Source organism: Ursus arctos, unplaced genomic scaffold (genome assembly GCF_023065955.2).
Source record: "Ursus arctos isolate Adak ecotype North America unplaced genomic scaffold, UrsArc2.0 scaffold_22, whole genome shotgun sequence".
NCBI classification, from domain to species: Eukaryota; Metazoa; Chordata; class Mammalia; order Carnivora; family Ursidae; genus Ursus; species Ursus arctos.
In genome coordinates, this window is record NW_026622897.1 from 48494377 (window position 1) to 48502326 (window position 7950).

Consider the following 7950-nt stretch of genomic DNA (forward strand, 5'->3'; position numbering starts at 1 on the left):
TTCATGGCTCTGGGCTGCTAAGTCTGTGTATAAACAGACTTGTGTTAAATGGTAACCTCTTGCCTTTCACAGAGATCCATGCAACATGTAAATGAAAGTGCCCTTTGAAGAAACAATTTCCTTATCAAGCCTGAACACACCGGGCCACCAAAATGGGGGCACAAATCACCTGTGCTGGGAAAGCTTTGCTAATTATTTTCAGCAATACTTAGCAATTCCTTATGATTGCAAAAAATAATACATGTTCCGTGTAGAAAATTATATATATATATAATATATATATATATAATATATATATATAGTAAAAATCACCCGAGCCCCCAAAACCTAGAGAATATCTGTTTTCCTCTAAATCTCCCAAGTCATTATGAGAACACTCAGGCTTAGGAAGCTTACAAATTTTCCTTCGTTCTCAAGGGCAAAAACTTAATAGTAGAGCTGTTTCTCCATGGAGTACAGCATTTTGTAGTTTGTATATCATGTGCTCCAAATAATCCCAGATGTAAAACATTTGGGCCTTTCAACAGCTCTGCAGTCATTGGGAGAAGTCCTTTCACCTTCACGAACAGAAGAGTTCTATCAGACAATTTGACTGCCCTCACTCCACACCCTCAGCTGGGTCATCTAGGTTTTATCCATCACGGTGGACCAAATATAGAAACAATGAAAATATTATGGCTAGATTCAGAATTTGGGAGTCATGTCTGGGGAATATCTATTTCCGCTTACTCAGCTGGCATATTTACCTGATATTCAGCTAACTATTTGTTTCTAGACTTAGCTCCAACTATGTAAATTTAGCCATATTCCAGGAAAGGGCCTCAGCTTTAACAGCTACAAAATGGGCATATACTAAATGAGTCCCCTATCATTCTGGGGTGATTTGACCACAGAAGTGAAAAAACAGCAACTGCAATACTTTAACCAATGTCTGGATATAGGATAGATCCAGGTCTCACCCATACACGCAAAAGCCCTCCCACAGTTTTGTTCTGCCAAACCAGGTAATGCACCTGATGATGTCACAGTTTGTGCCAGAGAATTATTTCAAGACAGGCCAGCCACTGGCAAAAGTTTAATATCCTTTCTGTAAGTCCCTTTTTAAAGAAAGGAAATTATTTCTAGATCCTTCTCGGAAGGATTTCTCTCAGGCCTTATTGACCAGGATTGAATCACATACTATTCCAAAAACAATTGCTGGCATGGCAAATAGTTGTCTTAGGGTAATACACACCTGGCTTTAAAAAGTTATGCAGTTTTGGTCTCTAAAATGCTTGTGACGTTTTCTAACAGATTGTACTTTTTCTAGTAGAATGTAAGAGCCTTTCCCTCACATTCTTATCATACAGTTTTCTAACTCTTACTCATCTAAGGACTATAAAGGGTAGCTCATAGTCTTACACACACACACTTTCTATCAGATTCGTAAAACTATAATTTTAAAAACACTGTGTTCACAGATCTGTGCGGGAAGAACAGTCTATTCTGCTGGTGGTATTTAAGCTAGTGAGATCTATATGGGAGCCCTTCGACAAGACCTTTCAAAATTTCACTGTTGTGTATCTATTAGCACAAGGTTAAATAGTTATATCCATTCATATAGTAAGAGTATTTATATATTTAGGTCTTCTTTTAATTCTTTTATTAGAACTATATTTTTTAAATCTCTTTAAAGTGATTGTCTATTCTTTATTATTTTAATTCCTAGATGGTTTAGAATATTTTTGGTAATGTTATAAGCGGTCTCATTTTCTTTTGCATTTCATGGTTGGGTATTAGTACAGAGGGATATTCTTGATTGCATATATTGAATACAGAGCCAGAAATTTTGTTTACATTCTCTAATTAGTTCCAATAATTGTCTGCTGATTCTTTTTTTTTTCTGCCCCTGATTCTTTTTGATACCTACATACATTATGGTATCATATAATTATACTTTTGATTCTTCCTTTGCAATCTTTAAATTTCTTATTTCTTTTGCTTTTATTAATGCATTATGCACTGTTCATTGCACAGTGAACTACATTAGTGAAGATGGAAATGTATAATGTCTCTAACCTTAAAGAAAATGGCCTATACTTTCATATTTAAGTGTGATATTTTCTATTTTTGATGAGTAGGAAGCATTAGTAAGTAAAGGAAATTCCCTACTCAGTATTTCTAGAAATATTTTACATTTAGTCAGATAGAAATGTTTAATATTGTCAATTTTTTTCTAGTTCTATTGAGATGCAACGAACTGCATCACTAAATTTTTCTGACATTGAACTATTCTTACTGAAATTGTGTGAGGGGGCATATACACATATACATAATATATTATATTGTCTATACATATATAATGTCTATTTTGAGAGACCAAAATTATTTTATTTTTATTTTCATCAAAAGGGGAGATAAGCTATCATGGTAGCATGAGTCTAATCTTCTATTACTCAAATTTTAGATTCAACTTCAGAACCAGTAAACATACATATTTGAAAGAGTGTTTTATGATCTTTGGACATTAATGTTCTCTTCTATGAACATCAAGATAGGGATGAGAGTCAGGAATAAAATCCTATTATGTCTTGACTTGAAAGCTCTTGAGGGGTTTACATAAGATCTTTGTTTCCCAGTGAATTCCATCCCTCCATCCTTGCCTCTTTCCATAAACCTTATCTTGAGTTGGGCTTTCAGGTTTTTTCATGCCTCCAGGTATTTGCATATACTGTACCTTCTATGTAGCACAACCTTCTTGTTTCAGTTAGACTTATTTGATTAACAACTGATACTGCCTCTTGCTAGATTAAGAAAATTAAAATTTATTGGAAAGGTGGCTCACAGCACAGACATAGAGGAACCAGAGCAGTGCTGCAAGTCTGAGCAGCAGGAAACCCTGGGCCATCTTATTCAGTTGTCACATAAAAAATCTACTCCAGTGCTCACTTCCATATTACTAAAATTAAAACAATGCAGAGAAGATTAACAGGGCCCCTGGGCAAGGATGGCATGCAGATTTGTGAAGTGTTCCGTATTTCTCTATATTATATATTCAAAGTTGCTAAGAGACTAGATCTTAAATGTTCTCACCACAAAAAAGAGATGCTAATTATGTGATAGGATAGATGTATTAGGTAACACTACAGTGGTAATTATATTGCAATATATAAATAAATCAACACATTGTATGCAATAAACTTATCCAATGTTATATGTGAATTGTATTTTATTATTTCTTTTTTTAGTTAAAAATATCTACTCCAAATGATTTCTTCATCACTTTGTTATTCTACTTAAGATTCAAAATCCCTAGAGAAAGATTGCAGTTGGTCTTGCTTATATTCTCTACCATCCACTGATGGGGTCAGGACACCTGGACTTATCGTCACACTAAGACTGATCACAAAGGTGGAGAGACCATTTTCTAAAGAAAAATGTTTCATATTAAAAGATGGGATGGGTTATGGGAATACCCCAAACAAGAAATGTTCACTGTATTTCACGTCATTATTTGGTTAACTCCTATTTATTAATCAAGTTCTTGTTTTGGAGTCATAGTTTCATGCAGGAATGTACTAAGGGTCCTGTTTCCATTTTCCCATTGCATCTCATTTCTTCTCTGTGCCAACATGTGCACATCACAGTATTGTATTCCTGTTAGCTCCACAGAGGGCTAGATACATGATAGCAGAAACCCGACCCCAACTTCTAACCCTAACTATGTCTTCCCAGATTTTGGCACATACTACTTGACACATGGTGGGTGCTTAGTTATTATTTTTGCGAAGGAAAGAAGGGAGGGAGAGAGGGAGGAAGTGAGGAAGGAAGGAAGGAAGGAAGGAAGGAAGGAAGGAAGGAAGGGAGGGAGGGAGGAAAGAAGGAAGGAAGGGGGGAGGGAAGAAGGAAAAGGCTGGAAAAAAGGAAAGTGATGGAAAAGGAATCTAGAGCAAAACAAATGACAATTCAGCATGATGTGCTAACCATCTAAAGAACTAGGCTGCCCTCAAGGTGTTGAATTCCTAATCATGGAAGGCCTTAGTTAGCAGTCAGTTGACCATGTGACCCATAGGCTGTGGAAGGAATTGAAGCTCACAAAAGGAAATTGAACCTGATGACTTCTAAGGTCCCTTGCAACAAGTCTGTGATTCCCTAATACAAGATCCTAAATGGGGGGGAGGGGGGGGATGGAGGGGGTGCATGTGGGACCAAATCCAAGGGAACAGCCCAATCTATACATAGGGGAAATCTGTGGTTAACATATGTGTATTCCTGTGCTCTTCTAAGCCCTCCCTGATTTGGTAAACACCTGTGAAGAAACAATGATTATCTTCCAATGGTTGCCTTCAGAGCAGTTTGGCTCTCACTTGTGCCTTTTAATAAGTGCACTAAAGACATTTGGAAGCTACTGGAATAAGATAGCCTTGTGTTTTTTTTATGTATACCCCAAGCCTTAAAAAATAAGAGAATATGTGTGTCTAACTCAAAGTTCCTCAGACCTCTTGGGATTTTAGTTTTCAACATCAGCAAAACCTTTGATATTTGGGTTTGTTTTGCCATTGGCAAAAATACTACTTCTATTGCTAAAGGGTTGCTGGGAACTTCAGATGGCCTTTTTGAAAATGTGTAGATTTTAAAAACTAATATTTTTGTATTTGGTATAAGTAAGTTAGAATTTTGCAGATTCTTTTTCTTTTGAATAGACATGCATATAATACTTGCTGTTATAATTCTGTATCAAATAGCATTTCGGTTTGCCTTAAATGAAAAACTTTTAAAACCAAGAATCAAAGTCTTTCTTCAAATGCCAGATTGCCTAGAAGTTACCGTCCTTTGGTTTGCTCTGATACACAAAACCTCATCATAAATGTGACATTGCCAAGTGTTAAAACAAGCTGTTACCCATTGTAAGAAGGGGAATCATTACAAAATGTGCAAAATTGAAAAGATGACAAATAGAACTCCACACTATATCAAGGTACAAATTATAACTGTAACTATTTCTCTTTGTTAAATAACACATCCTACTTATGGATACTTAGATTTTAACCGGTATTCTAAGCACAACTGTTTTAGTTGTGTCCATTTTTCCAATAGATAGGCAAATGGTCAGAAATCAGGATGTATAGGTGTGAAACTGCAGCTTAGAACCAGGATGGAGAATTCTAGTCTGAAAGCCCTTTGTACTGACATTCCGTGTTTCTTTGGTGTGGCTTGAAGAGGGAGTGACAGAACTCAGACAAAGGCTAAAGTCATGGTCACCATTCACAAATCATTTCTTGGTTAGTTCTTGTCGGAAAGATGAAATAAATTTCCCAAGGGTATTAGTTATGTCTCTGTGTGTTCCTGAAAGTGTGTATGTGTGTCTGTGTAGTGGAGATATGATTATATCTGGATAGCATTTTACAAAGCAATTTCAGGTTTATTCTCTTTACTAATCCTAAAACTTACCCTGGGAATTAAGATGGACCTCTTTTACAGATAAACATAGAGGTATACTAGGCTAAAAGGCATATTCGAGGTGATCTGCCTAGTTTTTAGAATAGCTTAAGCAGAAAGCCACATTCTCCTTCCACAAACTTGTCCCTGAGCCTCGGTGTTTTTCAGGTCTTTGCTATCTTACAAACTGTTAGAAGATTTAATGAGAATACATATAAATGCATGGCACATTCGAAGTGCTCAAAAAAGTGGCTACAAAAAAATCTTCCTCTTTTTCTAGGCTCTCTCCAATATATGAGATTGTATTTTCTAGAACAAACAAGGTTTTTTTTAACTGTTATCTCATTTACTGGATCCATGTAGACAGTCACTTTGAATGTACTATACATTCTTTGTACTTGCCACACTGGGTAATCACATCAATTAAGCCTTTATTCAGGGTTGTCCTGCCTTGCTGCTGCCATTGCTACCAGTACGGGTCAGCCATTTAGCTTGCAGACAGAAAAATATACCCATAAATACATTCTGCATATAAACAAACAAATAATGGACAGGGAGTAAGAGTCAGCAGAAGAGAAACAGCCACTGCCCTTTTGTCATTTTTCTCTGACTGTCCATGTAGTAGGTTTGACTGCTGAGGGGTTGAGGCTGGTTCCTTTAGCAGTGAACAGAGGCGCAAGGTGGAGGCTGGGGGATGTCAGTTGACTGTCTTGTAGATTTGCATACTTAGGTTTGGTATTTTACCTGCTGCTGAATCTAATTATCACTAAAGTGACCAAATGTTTTGGTTTTTCGGGGCCGAGGGGTTTCCTGGGATGTGGCACTTATAGTGCTAAAAACAGTCTCAAGCAAACTGGAACCAGTGGTCACTCTATGCCTAGCCCGGTTTGTTAAAAACTAGACACATGATAGGCCCCTTTGGGAGGCTCTTCACCTCCTCTGCTGGTCAGCCTCAGCCTAGCCTTCTAGAAGCCCAACACAGGACTCACCTGCATAAGATGATTGGCTTCCTGAGTTTCATTCTTTTAATTCACACCCCCACAGAATTTGCAGTGAGAAAAAGGGTTACTGAATAGATATTTATAATCCCGTTTAAATTTTTCTCCCCTATTTTCCCTTAAACTTTGGCACCTGCTACCACTTCCCTGCTAGCAGAAAACAAAAGGAATCAAAAAGAGCAAACAGATGTTAATGAGAAAACTCAGAAACAGCTGAGATGCTTCGTTTTCAACAGCTTTCTTTTTCCATAAACATGTGGACACATAATTTTGATTTTCTCCTGTATATTGATTACATGGTTATATTTTTCTGATAGTAAATCCATTTCTACTTATGGCTGACTAGAAAATGAAGGCTAAAAATAATACTAATAAATGCCAAGGTTTACTGAGTACCTACTATATGCTAGGCACTAGACTGAGCATTTTTATCAGAATCATTTGTTTGTTTGTTTGTTTTTTTAAGATTTTATTTATTCGACAGAGATAGAGACAGCCAGCAAGAGAGGGAACACAAGCAGGGGGAGTGGGAGAGGAAGAAGCAGGCTCATAGCGGAGGAGCCTGATGTGGGGCTCGATCCCATAACGCCGGGATCACGCCCTGAGCCGAAGGCAGACGCTTAACCGCTGTGCCACCCAGGCGCCCCGATTTGTTCGTTCTTTATAGCAACTTTATGAATTAGGTCATCATATCCATTTTACACTTGAGTAAAATGAGGCACGGAGCTATAAAGCAACTTACCCAAGTTTAATCAAATAGCTGGTGAAAACAGAGCTCTGATTTTGAGCCCAAAGGCCTCAGTGATCCATCTCGAGAGCTCATGCCATAGTACACTTCACAGGGGATCACTTGAGCACGATCTGCCATCTTGGGTGATTCACATAACTATGAGGACCCATGGCCTCGCAAACCTGTCTGCATCTAACCCATTTGTGCCTTCAGCCTTTGGAAACTGAGCATTTTTCCCTCTGTGCCTGCAAACTCTTAGACATAATGGGAACAATACAAAGGTTTCCTATCTTTCCCCTCTATATTTCTTGGAAAATAAAAGTCCTACAGAAACCTAAAATGTACAATGCAAGTCAAATTATAAAATGTTTCTTCCAGGGGTGCCTGGTGGTCAGTCGGTTAAGCAGCCAACTCTTGGTTGCAGCTCAGGTCATGATTTCATGGGTCCTGAGATAGAGCCCCCATCAGGCTCCCCCCTCAACAGGGAATCTGCTTGGGATTCTCTCCCTCTGCCCCTCCACTCACTCGTCCCCCCCCCAAATAAATAAATTAATCTTAAAAAAATAAAATATGTTTCTTGTGGGACATTGCCTGGTACCCCTGCTGAAGGGCACAATGAAAAGGACATATAAACATCAGAATCAGACGGTCCCGAAGGTTAAATCTCTAATGATGAGGATTTTTAGGCCACATCGACCTGGGGAAGTTGTTTACCTTCTCGAACTCTCAGTTTCCTCATTTGTACAATGGAGACTGTAGTATGTACCACTGCCCCGTTTCCTGTAGAGGCATCATTTCCCAGTG

At 38.0% G+C, this 7950-nt stretch overlaps 1 non-coding gene across 1 annotated transcript; it reads left to right on the forward strand.

The window, feature by feature from the left end:
- The first annotated feature begins 2918 nt into the window (after nt 1-2918).
- On the forward strand, nt 2919-3021 carry LOC113269543 (U6 spliceosomal RNA). Its single transcript, XR_003321474.1, has one exon. It is a non-coding gene; the product is annotated as a U6 spliceosomal RNA (small nuclear RNA).
- The last annotated feature ends 4929 nt before the right edge of the window (nt 3022-7950 follow it).